The 12,010-nt window shown below is 37.4% G+C and overlaps 1 long non-coding RNA gene across 1 annotated transcript; it reads right to left on the reverse strand.

The window, feature by feature from the left end:
* Window positions 1-9,888: 9,888 nt before the first annotated feature.
* LOC107814083 (uncharacterized) lies at window positions 9,889-10,659 on the reverse strand. The gene is made up of 2 exons (XR_012711362.1): window positions 10,259-10,659; window positions 9,889-10,094 (listed from the first exon to the last, which is right to left on the reverse strand). It is a non-coding gene; the product is annotated as an uncharacterized LOC107814083 (long non-coding RNA).
* Between the last annotated feature and the right edge of the window lie 1,351 nt (window positions 10,660-12,010).

Consider the following 12,010-nt stretch of genomic DNA (forward strand, 5'->3'; position numbering starts at 1 on the left):
ATAATGAATTCCTGTCGGGGGCAATGTCGATGTTATATTGAAACTGCCTGACAAAATCCCTAGCCAAGTTGTCCCAAATGTGCCAACGAGATACTTCCTGATCCGTATACCATTCAGAAGCAATGTCGATCAAAGTTTCTCCAAAGTAAGCCATAAGAAGTTCTTCTTTTCCGCCCGCTCCCCGCAACTGGTTGTAGTACCTTTTGAGGTGGGCTATGGGGTCCCCATGCCCGTCATAATTCTCAAACTTTGGGGTTTTGAAACCCAAGGGCAGATGTACGTGCGGGAACATGCACAGGTCAGCATAAGATACGCTCTTTTGCCCGCTCAGACCCTGTATATTTTTGAGAGTTTGCTCCATGCTTCGCATTTTTCTGGTCATTTCCTCTTGTTCAGGTGTTTTTTCGGCTTTCTCCTGCCCTGCGATAAACTTGTAACGTGACGGCTGAGGGTAAGCGTTGGTAGTGAACTGGCTAGGTTCCAATGGAAGAGGGGGCACTTGAAATGTGAAGGATGATGAATCAAAGTTAGGCCTGGGTAAAACAGGTTGTGCCATGGCTGAACAAGGCGGAGCAGCGAATATGTTTGAAGCCTCACCGGAAGCTAACACCTGGGGGCGAGACTCAGAAGGTGTTCCAGTAAAGTAGGTTGAGATGGTAGGAAATCCCAGTGGGGTATTTGGATAACTTATGGGGATGTTGGAGGTCCCACTTGCCCTAGGAAAAAGCTCAGGGAATCCAGGGATCACACTTGGTGGCTCTTTTCCATTGGCCCAGGCGTCCCACATTTCCATCATGCGAAGACGTAAAATTCTATTTTCTACGTCCGTTGCTGACTCAGAAGTTGGGATGGCTGAGATTGAACTTTCTTTCGAAATAGGAATCGTTGGCAGAGGAACTTCTGAAGACATTTCAACACTTCCTTTCGACCTTGTGAAGTATGTATGAACACTTCCTCTTGATTTAGCGACGGGTGGCTGAACGCTTCCTTTTGATCTCGTGAAGTATGAATGTGAAGCCAGATTACCAAAAAACCAAACCACTTTTCTAGGAACCTGAACTTATCAGCAAACAAACGGTTAGTTTGAAACAAATAACAGACAGGTAATCTCACATTGGGGTGTGATGCACCTATACAGTTAGGTAAGTTTCTACATGCTTGCAACAAAGACATGCGTCATTCCGGCTTCTCTTTAGGCTTTTCTTTTATTTATCACCATTTTTCTTTCTTGGTTTATTATTATTATTATTATTATTATTATTATTTGCAGTTAAAAATGTGACAGGATCCGATGAGGATTGCCTACGTATCACGATGCTGCGTGAATCAGATCATTACGTAGTTCGAAAACAAATGAGTGTAAAAGAAACACACATTTTATTACTGAACAATCTTTTACAAACTAACATTCTTGAAAAAAGGAAAATAACAAGCCTTGAAAAAGGTACAGACTCAATAGACTAATACACCTCGATGCAAAAGACGGACAGACTCGACCTATGAATACATTAAGGTTTCGCGAATTAGCGCCCGCGGGGCATCGTTCGGCCTTGCTGCGGTCTTTGGTGTGAGGTCCCTTTCAAGTTGTTCTAGCACATGCATGGTTTGCTTGACATAAACCATCACTGCCGAGAGAACGGTAATGGTGGTCATATTTTCACACCGTAGACATCTTCTGATGATGGCATGGGCAATGGTCCTAATCTTATCCCTGGTTTGCCTCTTTTCTTTGAGTAAGTGCTCTATTTGATCATTACGGGCTGTCATAACCCGAGAATCCTGGAGGCATTGATTTTGCCACTGCTGAATTTCTACTTCCATCTGGGCTAAAAGCTTGCGGCAATGTCTATTTTCAACTCCTAGGGTTTGGGTTTGCTAAAACGCTCTGTCTACCTTTTCCTTCAGATTGGCAATGGTTCGCTCGTGATCCCTTTCCAACTGTTGTAGGTGCCGATTATGTTTTTCTGTCCTTCTTGCCCAGTGTGCCTCGAGCCCTGCTACGGTATTTTCTAACTCACTCCGGCACTCCCCAATTTCCGTCCTTAAAGCTTTTATCAATCGTTCATCCGACCGGCTCCTTTGTTGGTTATCAGCATCTATCCTTATCTGTTTGATCCGGGCCCTGAGTATCTCGTTTTCCTGAGCCAACCTGTTCTTTTCTCCCAGATCGGTAGCAACTTGTACGTTGTGCTCATATTTCAGACCTTCCACTTATTGCTTCAACTTGCTGATTTCGGTACGATAGCCTCTTTCTTTTGCCAACCAATCCCACTGCTTTTGCGATGACTCAGCGAAATTCAGGATGTGGGGTCTTTTAGCCGGCCTTTCGTGTTCGAGTTCTCTTCTGTACCATGCAAGGTAACCTGGCACCATTTCACTTTTGGCCCGATCCTGCACACAAGTATCTGCTTTCAAATATTGACATTCATTCCAGATCTGGCGGATTTTTGCTTCAGGAAATTGTCCGTCGGGGCTTATCTCAATTGTTTGAGCACTAAGATCTTCCTCGTGTGGTACTATCTGGTATCTTCCGAGTTATCTCAAGACTCGGCAGGGCGCGTAAGGTTGAATGCTCTTAAGTCCCATCAGTAGGAAATGAGTTCTAGTTGCTGGCATATACATGACCTCATCAACAGGCAACCATCCCAGTGTCCACTGTATTTGGCTGGTAGTAAGAGCTTGAAAGAATGAAGTCCATGCCATAACTCCTTTGGGTAGACTGATCTCTTTGGTTCTCGTGTAAAACTCTTCTATGCAAGTCTTCTCCGAGGAACCATGGCTCAAAAGTTCGGAACGATGGCAGAGATGTTCAGTCATCCATATTTGTAGCAGCAAGTTATAACCTTCGAAGAAATTCCCCCAGGCTTTGCAGGCTGTGAGAGCTCGAAAGATATCGGATACCACCATAGATGCGAGAGTACTGTCATTTTGAGTGAGTAAAGTACTGACGACCCCGGATATTTTCAGATCAATATTCCCATCTTTCCTCGGAAATACTAGAAGGACCAAAAATGTTATCATGAAAGCCACCCGTTTGTGCTTATCCCACTTCTGACGACTACCTTTGCTGCATAGCTTGTTAGTCGAATTGTTGAATCCTCCTACATTACCATACCTGTCGTATATGAAGCATGGATTACAAAAACCTGCGGCCAAATCTGGGTTGTGGACCGTCCTGGGTATTTTTAGTAAGTTTAGAAATCGATGCACCGTGACAGCTCTTGGGGTGACCAGGTATCTTTGCCTTAATGGAAGTTCAGCATTTCCGATGTACCCAGCCATTTCCTCCAGAGTTGGGGTGAGTTCAAAATCGGAGAAGTGGAAAACATTGTGCGCTGGGTCCCAGTAAGTGACCAAAGCTCTTGTGATATCTCCCCGAGGCTGGATTTCCAGTAAACCCGTGAGACCTTTCAGATATTTCTTGACCTCATCTTGTCCTTCAGCACCTACATCATTCCACCATAGCCGTAACTTGACAGGGATTTTAGTCATTATCGAAAAGTGCTCATTTTGCATTGTGCTCATCCTGCACATTTATTAAGGTGACTTTAAGCAAAAATGACTTGACTCAAAAATATTTTGACTATATTCTTTCTAAAAAAGAAGATCAGATTTTCGAACACGCCCTTTCAGCACTTTGGGGATGAAGATCTTAAGGCTGTGAGGGTCAACCGATCAAAAACTCTAAAAGACGACCGAAAGTGGCCGTTTTATGCAAAATCAACCTTCCGCCGTCCCTTGCGGGAACATTTGGCTATTTTTGACAAAACAATCACTTGATTTATTTATGACTCTTTAGTAGTAATGAGAACAACATGGGGAACATGGCTTCACAGAGCCTCAGGGACGAGGATTCTAAGGCCGTTGGGCAATTTGGTCAAAAAAAATGACCAATAATGGCCGTTTGTGCAAAGTCAGCCTTCCGGCGTCCCTTTGGGGAACATTCGGCTATCCTTGAGGAAACGGCATCACCCGACTCATTCATGACGAAATTAAAATTCTAACATTTTGGCTATTTTGAAAAGAGGAGGTTGGACCCGATGAGGGTTGCCTACGTATCTCGCACCCTGCGAAAATCAAACCGGCGTAGTTCGGGCCGATCAGGCGTAGAGTAAAAATAAATTAAACCCCTTCTGACTACAATCTTTCAAAGGAAAGGAGAAAAAGTATTTTTCTGGATTTTTTTTTATATTTTTTTTTTAAAGGAAATATTTATGAATTTTAAACTTCTTTTCACCTTTTTTTTTGAAATTTCGAAAATCTTTTAAAGAGATACTATAAATGGAACAATATATTTTTTTTTTGAGTTTTGAATTTTTTTCCCCTTTTTTTACTTTTAAATAGATACCCGTTTTTGGATTTTGAAAGTGATTAAAAGGAATTTTTTTTATATGTTTTTTTATATATAAATCAAACTAAAAGACAAATTTTGTTTTCATTTTGTTTTCTTTTTTTTTTTTAGAAAATTCCGGTGAGGTTTTGACACTACTTGGACATTGGTTTTATCTTTTCCAAAATAAGTAATTATCTCCCTACGCTGCTATTTTTCTCTTTCCCTTTTTTGAATTTTTTTTAGAAACCGGTCAGCACGCAGATCTGAAGCAAATAAATGCGCCAACAAACGGGATGCAGCAGGATGGTCTTTTCATTTCAGGTTGCCTGTCCTAGACGGACCCAACCCCTGTGTTGAGTCCCCTACGTCAAATGCAACATGATGCAAATAAGCGTTCCTACTAGGGATCCGGCATGAGGTTTCGTTATACTAGGTTTATAACCTGGGTATATGTTCTAGACTGTGTACCCGAGCGGACAACTCGAGTCGAGGAGGGGGCTACGTACCGGGGACCCGCGAGATCGTCCGGCTTTGTAACTTGTCCGGCCTCTTTCTTATTTCAGGTATTGACACTAACAGAATAGGGAGTCTCGACCAGCGAGCTTCTCCCCGGAGGTAAGAAGAGAAGGGTTTCGGCACAGTTTATATACAGTTCAGATAATATCAAAGCGGTAAAAGACAACATTTAGCACGTTATGCCAAAACATGTAATAAATATCAGATAATAAAGCCAAATATAACAATTATTCTAAGCTCGAATTCTTGAACCCAGAACCAGTGGTTCTGGGTTCGTTCTCCAGTAGAGTCGCCCGAGCTGTCACACCTCCTTTTTGCGTGCCCGCCCCGAAGGGTTGAATGCGTGAGAGAGTTTTTTTCAATTTAAGTGACAATATTCGAAATGTGATTATTTATTTAATTCAGAGTCGCCACTTGGGAAAGGTTTGGCTTTTGGTGTCCCAAGTCACCGGTTTATCTTGAATCCAATTCGAGGAAAATGTTCGACTTTCCAAATGAAGTCTGCGAACCAGAAATTCTAAGTAAGGAATTCTGTTGACCCGAGGGAAGGTGTTAGGCACCCCCGGATCCCGTGGTTCTAGCACGGTCGCTTAAATTGTTATAATGGCTAAATATCTGATTTTAAATACATGTTATAACTTGTGTGCTTTTATTAGATTTAAACCGCTTTTATTATTATTTATTTTTTATGGAATTACAACGTCGTGAAAATGCATTTCGAACCACGTCACAATCAATGCGCTCGTGGTTGTTAATACATTCCGACTCCGTTGAGATTTGGATTTGGGTCACATAAATGCGCACCCGAATTTAAGAAGGTAAGATTATTAAAATGCGCACCTGAAGCAATTATCGTATTATTATTTCTGGGTAAGGCCGTGGAATTTTGCAAAACGGCTCATCCCGAAGTCTAAGTAATTTTAATTAAACATTTATCGAGGGTCCCACAATTTGTGCATTTTATTGGGCGAGGCTCATCTCATTTATTTTAACAGGATAATCCTAAAGTGCCTAAATTTTTCTATTAAAATTGTCTCTACAAAATGAAAGAGAAAAGGTCTTAATTTATTTACATGCTTGAGTTGTTATAGTTGAGTTTCGGATATGATTCATAAATTCTGAAAATGATGTAAGCAGGGCGGTCCGTTGCCAATGCGGGCCCATGCCCAACGTGTATGGCATAAAACTAAACCTGGGCCGTCTTATTCACGTATTACTAACTAGTTACATTATACTAGGCATGTTCTCAGTTTGTCAAATAAAAAAAAACTTAGCAATCTAATTTTAATCCTAAACCAATTACATGCTGGAATTAACCAATATTATTTAACTAAACAATATTCTTACAAGTTCTGAAATGGTCTATTCGTTTGATTTTTAACTTAGACGGAGTTACTACACCATTTATTTATTTTTAGGCAATATATATAGATAGTTCATCCGTTAAGCTATCGTCAGATGTTCCACTATATATATATATATATATATATTAAATATATATGAAATAGCTACATGATTCTGATTTTTGTAAGCTAAATAATTTATATATACAAATAAAATTCATAATATAATTTAAAATAAATTTAGAACTTCAATTCTTCATTTTTCGTATTCATGCTTCCTGTTTCAGTTTACAATAATCAGCGTGTCAGTTGTGTACCTGATATTGGAAGCAAAAGAAAAGTGAGATCATCAAAAACTCAGTAGCATACAACAACAGCAACCCCAACAACCAGTAACAACCAGCAACGAGAAACTTAGTGGCAGATTTTAAAATCAAGACAAAAATCCAGAAACACCAACAACAATCAACGGACAGAAGCAAAGGGAATCTTTTCAGATTTTGAAAGACTAGTTAGTGTTTAACCCTTAATTTCTGAATCCGTATATCAGAATATTTGGATTGTATATCATGTGTATACTATTCTTCTTTTGAATTTCCAGAATGTTTTTCTTTTTATTTTCTAAAGTCTTAGTATTTTTCGGAATTTCCTCTCTCTTAAAATTTTCTTCTCTCCTTCAAAATCTGACCAAGTTCCCCATTTATATCTCATCCCAAACCCTTTAATCCATTAATAAAACCATCACTTTCTCCTACCAAGCCCACTATCTTCCCACTCATCCCCCACTACATTAAACAAATATATCAATCCAACCCATTACATTTTGTCCCTCATGCCTAACATAAACAATTACCATATTCCCCTCCACTACATTATGTCTTGTCCCCCATTTATATTAAACAATTATATCACCCACACCCCATTACATTTTGTCCCCCATGCTTAACATAAAGAATTATTCAAAATGTTCAATTCCCAAACTACCCCTCCGACCTTATTGCAATTACCATTTTAACCCTGAACGTACTGCAAATTACCAAACTACCCCCATCAGCTATAACCAGTTCACCTAATCAATCTTAAACAAAATATAGCCAATATGATCAATTTCTAACAATGTTCAACAACAAGTTCAAACTAAATGATGAACAACAAAGAAACAACTAAAATTATCTTGATTGAACAATATCTTTAATAACAAACAAACCTACTTTCAGATTCAACAACAGCAACAACAAACAAATATATTCAGATTTCTAAATTCAATAATCATTTGAACTTAAAATCTAACAACTTTACAACCAACAATTCCTATATTAAAACTAAACAAAATCATGAAGCAAACTGAAGAAATAATCAAAAATGATAATCAACAAACAAGAAGATCAAACTATACTAATTTCGGATTCAAGATCAATCAAACAAAGTATGAACATAAATGAAAAGATTCAACAACAATAACAAACAAGCTTTATTCAAACTTCGAATTAAACTTAAACAAAACAAATAAACATATTCAAATCACTAATCTTCAAATAATCAATTAATCTTTTTAAATTAAATCCAACAAAATTATAACAAAGATACATGATTAAAAAAAAATTAAAAACCAAAACATAACTTCACATTAAATTACTGAATTAAAACGAACTTTAAACAAAATGAACACGAATTTAATCTACAACAAACAACGGATTCAAACGATTTAAACTAACATTCTTTTATATTAACATTAAATTCTTTTAAATTAATAAAACAAACTAAAGACAAAATTCATTGAACTTCAACTTAAAACTAAAAACATTATAATTACTAACAATTTCTACCTAAAAATAAACAAGAAAAATAAAACAACTAAATAAAAATCAAGAACAAGAATCAAACATTTAATGATTTTAGATCCGAAAAATATCAAACAAATTACGGACAATAAATGAGACTCAAATCCACTAACCGGATCGAAACGACGATGATCTTGAATGAAAACAAATCTGTCTGAAACACGATTATCGTACCAAGACTACCAACGCCCTAACGGATCTTGCCTTCAACGATAAACTCACCTTCCTTTTAAACTTGACGAACTCAAAACATCACACAACGACCTCGACGGATTAAACTTGATGGAGCAGCAACAACGTCGAGCAGCAGCAACGAATATCGTCGAGCAGCAACATCGTCGAAGCAGTAGGCAGTAGCAGCAGCGGTGGAACAGCAGCAGCAGCAGCGGCGCAGCAGTAGGCAGCAGCAGCAGTGGCGATGCGGGCAGCCATGGGAACTCGAATTCGAGCTCGATGAAGCTCATCCATGGCTAGACGTAGCAGAAGGAGCAGCTGCGTCGAGAGGAGGAGATGCAGTTGACGACGACGACGAGGGCTGTTGGTTATGGGGCTGCTGGTTTGGGGAGTTCGGAGGTCGTTTGAGGTGGGTCGAGGAAGAAGAAGACGCAGCGATGGGTGGTTGTTTGTCGAGGTCGTTCATGGCTGCTAGACAAAGAAGAAAAAGCAACGCAACAACCATGGGAGGGCAGCCATTGTTGGGGGAGCTTTGGAGCTTAGAGAAGAAGAAAGGAAAATGAGGGGGGGTGGCGGATAGTTTAGTTTTAGGGTTTTCTTGGGTTCTTTTTGTGTTTTGTTTTGTTTTATGTTGTTTTATGAAAAATGAAAGAAAAGGGGGTTTGGGTCTCTTTGGGTTATGGACTGGGTCGACCCAGTTTGAAATGGACTGGGTCGTTTGGGAAGATTGGGCATTCTTTGGGCTCGTGGCTTGAAATTGAAGAAGAGGTCCAATTCCGACTTTCTTTATATTTTTGCTCTTTTTTCTTCTTTTATTTTTCTAAAACTAAATTCTAAAACTCCTTAAATTATTATTAAGACTAAATTAAGTTATAAAAGCGCAAATTAACTCCCAATAACAATTAACGCATAATTAAGCATAAAATTGTATATTTGAACATTAAATGCTAAAAATGCACAAGATGCCTATTTTTGTAATTTTTAATTTTTGTAAAATAAACTTAATTACTAACAATTGTAGGATTAAATACTAAATGCAAAAATGCGACATATTTTTTTTGAATTTTTTATTAATTTAACAAATAAACATGCACAAACAAATACAAATAATTATCCAAAAATGTCACAGAATTCTCAAAATTGCACACCAAGAAAAAATCATTTTATTTTGAATTTTTTGGGAGTAATTCTTTCATAGGGCAAAAATCACGTGCTTACACAATGTAATTATATAATTTCTCTGAAGATTGCTATATTTTTGGGGTGTTTTTCGGTTGAGAATTTTTTTTATAACTGGAAATACAAATTTTGTGTGTTATAATTGAGTTTGTTGAGTTATATTAGGAATCTATTATATTAATTGATTCACTTTCCGTCTGAAAACAGTTGAATAGACCATGAATTACGCTATTTACGTAATTGTATTCACAAATATATATCGTGAATACAGTCGAATACAATAATTTGTCTCGCTGTAATCATTTGTTTCACGCCGTAAATACAGTCGAATACAATAATCTATCTAGCTGTAATCCTTTGTTTCACGCGGAGAAATGCTACTGTATTCATGAATACAGTAGCTTAAATACATCCAATACACTCTAAAAAAACCCGAAAACATTGCTATAAGAAGTAATATAATAAATGGTAGCTAAGACTAGCTAATAACCACTAAACAATATTGATTTGTGAAAATTTATCATTTTAGAAACTGTTGTATACGGAAACGGAAATAGACGCAACGCCGATGTACCACGACAACACAATGGAAAAACTTACATAACAGAGAACTAAAGATTTAACGTCGACAAAGACACAGCTTTAATTTGGAAAAAAGAACAGGTACTATCCCTTTGTCTTCCTCCATCTCATATGTTGTCATATCGCCTGAAACCAACAACGCACAGTAAGACTGTCACGTATAGATCGATATGTCAATATCCAAATGAAAAACAAAAAGATGTTAAGGATCGGCTTCTACTCCTATAAAGAGAATACGGATAATGATAATTAAGAGAAAAAGAAGAGAGGAGATAATTAGGAGAGCTTACTTCATGAGCACTCGAGCATAACGGATGAACAATGTCGCAGTAAGTAAAATAGAGAATGGCAAGTTGTCTGTCAGCTATCTTAGCGTGAACCCAACAAGGGCAGCTATTATCAATTACTTTGTGTAATATAGGACAGCATTTGTCCATGTCACCAGTCTCATAGTTCAAGCATTCTTCTATTTGGGCTTTTGCTTCTGTGCTGCAAGGTTCTTCCCGCGAGATAGTGCCTGTGGCAGTAACAGCGGCCGCGTCCGCCGTCACCTGCCGGTGGCTGCAAAATTGAATTGCAGCCACTATTACCATAAAAATAACCAACCCTCTGCTAAGTGTTGTCATTTTCTCTCTCTCAAAAGCTGAAGAGGTAACAAGTGAGAAGATTATACAGTCAATGGGTTAGCCCTTGTGCGCGAGAAGATTATTTCTGGTTCTTATAGAGAAACACAAAGGGTATACTGTAATCATTTAAAATATAGATTTATTTTATATTCATTGATAGTGTAATGACCTAACCAGTTTAATTGTTGTAAAAGGTTAATTATTTAATCTTATTTTTCAGATTACTGATTGCTTAAAATAATATTATACAATCGGGCGTGTATCCGTGATACCCTATTACCATCAGTTTTATATGAAAATAACGGACAGATTGTCACGTTATTAATGAATAAATGAGAAGAGGATAAACTTTTAGCATAAAATATCAGCTAATAGCAACTGAGTAGGTACATGTACATTGGGAAGTGCGTGCCATTTTTGGGAGCACAATACAAAATGGAGCATTTGATTATTCACAGTTCCCTATACTGGATCTGAGCTTTACTTTGGTTTGAACGGTAATTAGTAAATAGTCTGGTTAACGTTACCCTAATCTCTAGAAGACCACCGACTCCTTGTAGCTCCCTAGTAATATTTTAATTTCTCGCTGCATTCTGCTTATAATTTAGTAGTAAGTATAGTATGTAATCGAAAAATCTAAATTTTGAATAAATTCGGAGGTGCGAATTTGCTCCTTCCCATCTCCTTCTATATCTTTAATTTTATGTTCCTCTTGTAAGCTGTAGACATCATTTTGAATGCTTTTTTTTTCCTATTGGAGAACCAAAACTGAAATTTTTCTTTCATAGGGTGTACTGCTCCGACAGCTAGTACAACTAGAAGACAATTTTAATTTTTTTATTTAAAAAAGTAGTATGTAACCTTACATTTTTTCCCTATCTAGTGTTTTTATCACAATTCATCCCTTTAAGTTTGATCCAAAACTACATCCTTATAATGTCACAGGTAACGTAATTCATCCTTTAATTAAGTTTCGGAAAGTGAACAAATTTGGATTTTTGTTAAGTTCCCAGTCACTTTTGGACGGCTGAAACACTGTGCACGTGATGAAATAGGAAAAAGAATTGTAGTACTCCAATAATAAGTAAGAAAAAAAAGACATGCAACTTTTAATCTGAGTTCAATGTTTTGCGCCTTTCTTGTATTGATTTCTGAATCTTCAAGGTAATCTTGAATATTAGTCTTGTTGTCCTTACATATGGAAAAGCAATCACATTTCAATATCTTTCTCTGTATAATACGAATTCTTACTTTCTTAGCAGAGTACTGGTATCTGTTTAGGTCATCATATAATATAAATTAGGATGGAGAGTACTAATCAATAATTAATAAACACCAAAATTGTTAATTACTCCGCTCAAATATGAAGAAGAAGAAAACATATGTTACTTGCATGATATTTTGTTTAAAATGAGG

This window comes from Nicotiana tabacum, chromosome 7, assembly GCF_000715075.1.
Source record: "Nicotiana tabacum cultivar K326 chromosome 7, ASM71507v2, whole genome shotgun sequence".
NCBI lineage: Eukaryota > Viridiplantae > Streptophyta > Magnoliopsida > Solanales > Solanaceae > Nicotiana > Nicotiana tabacum.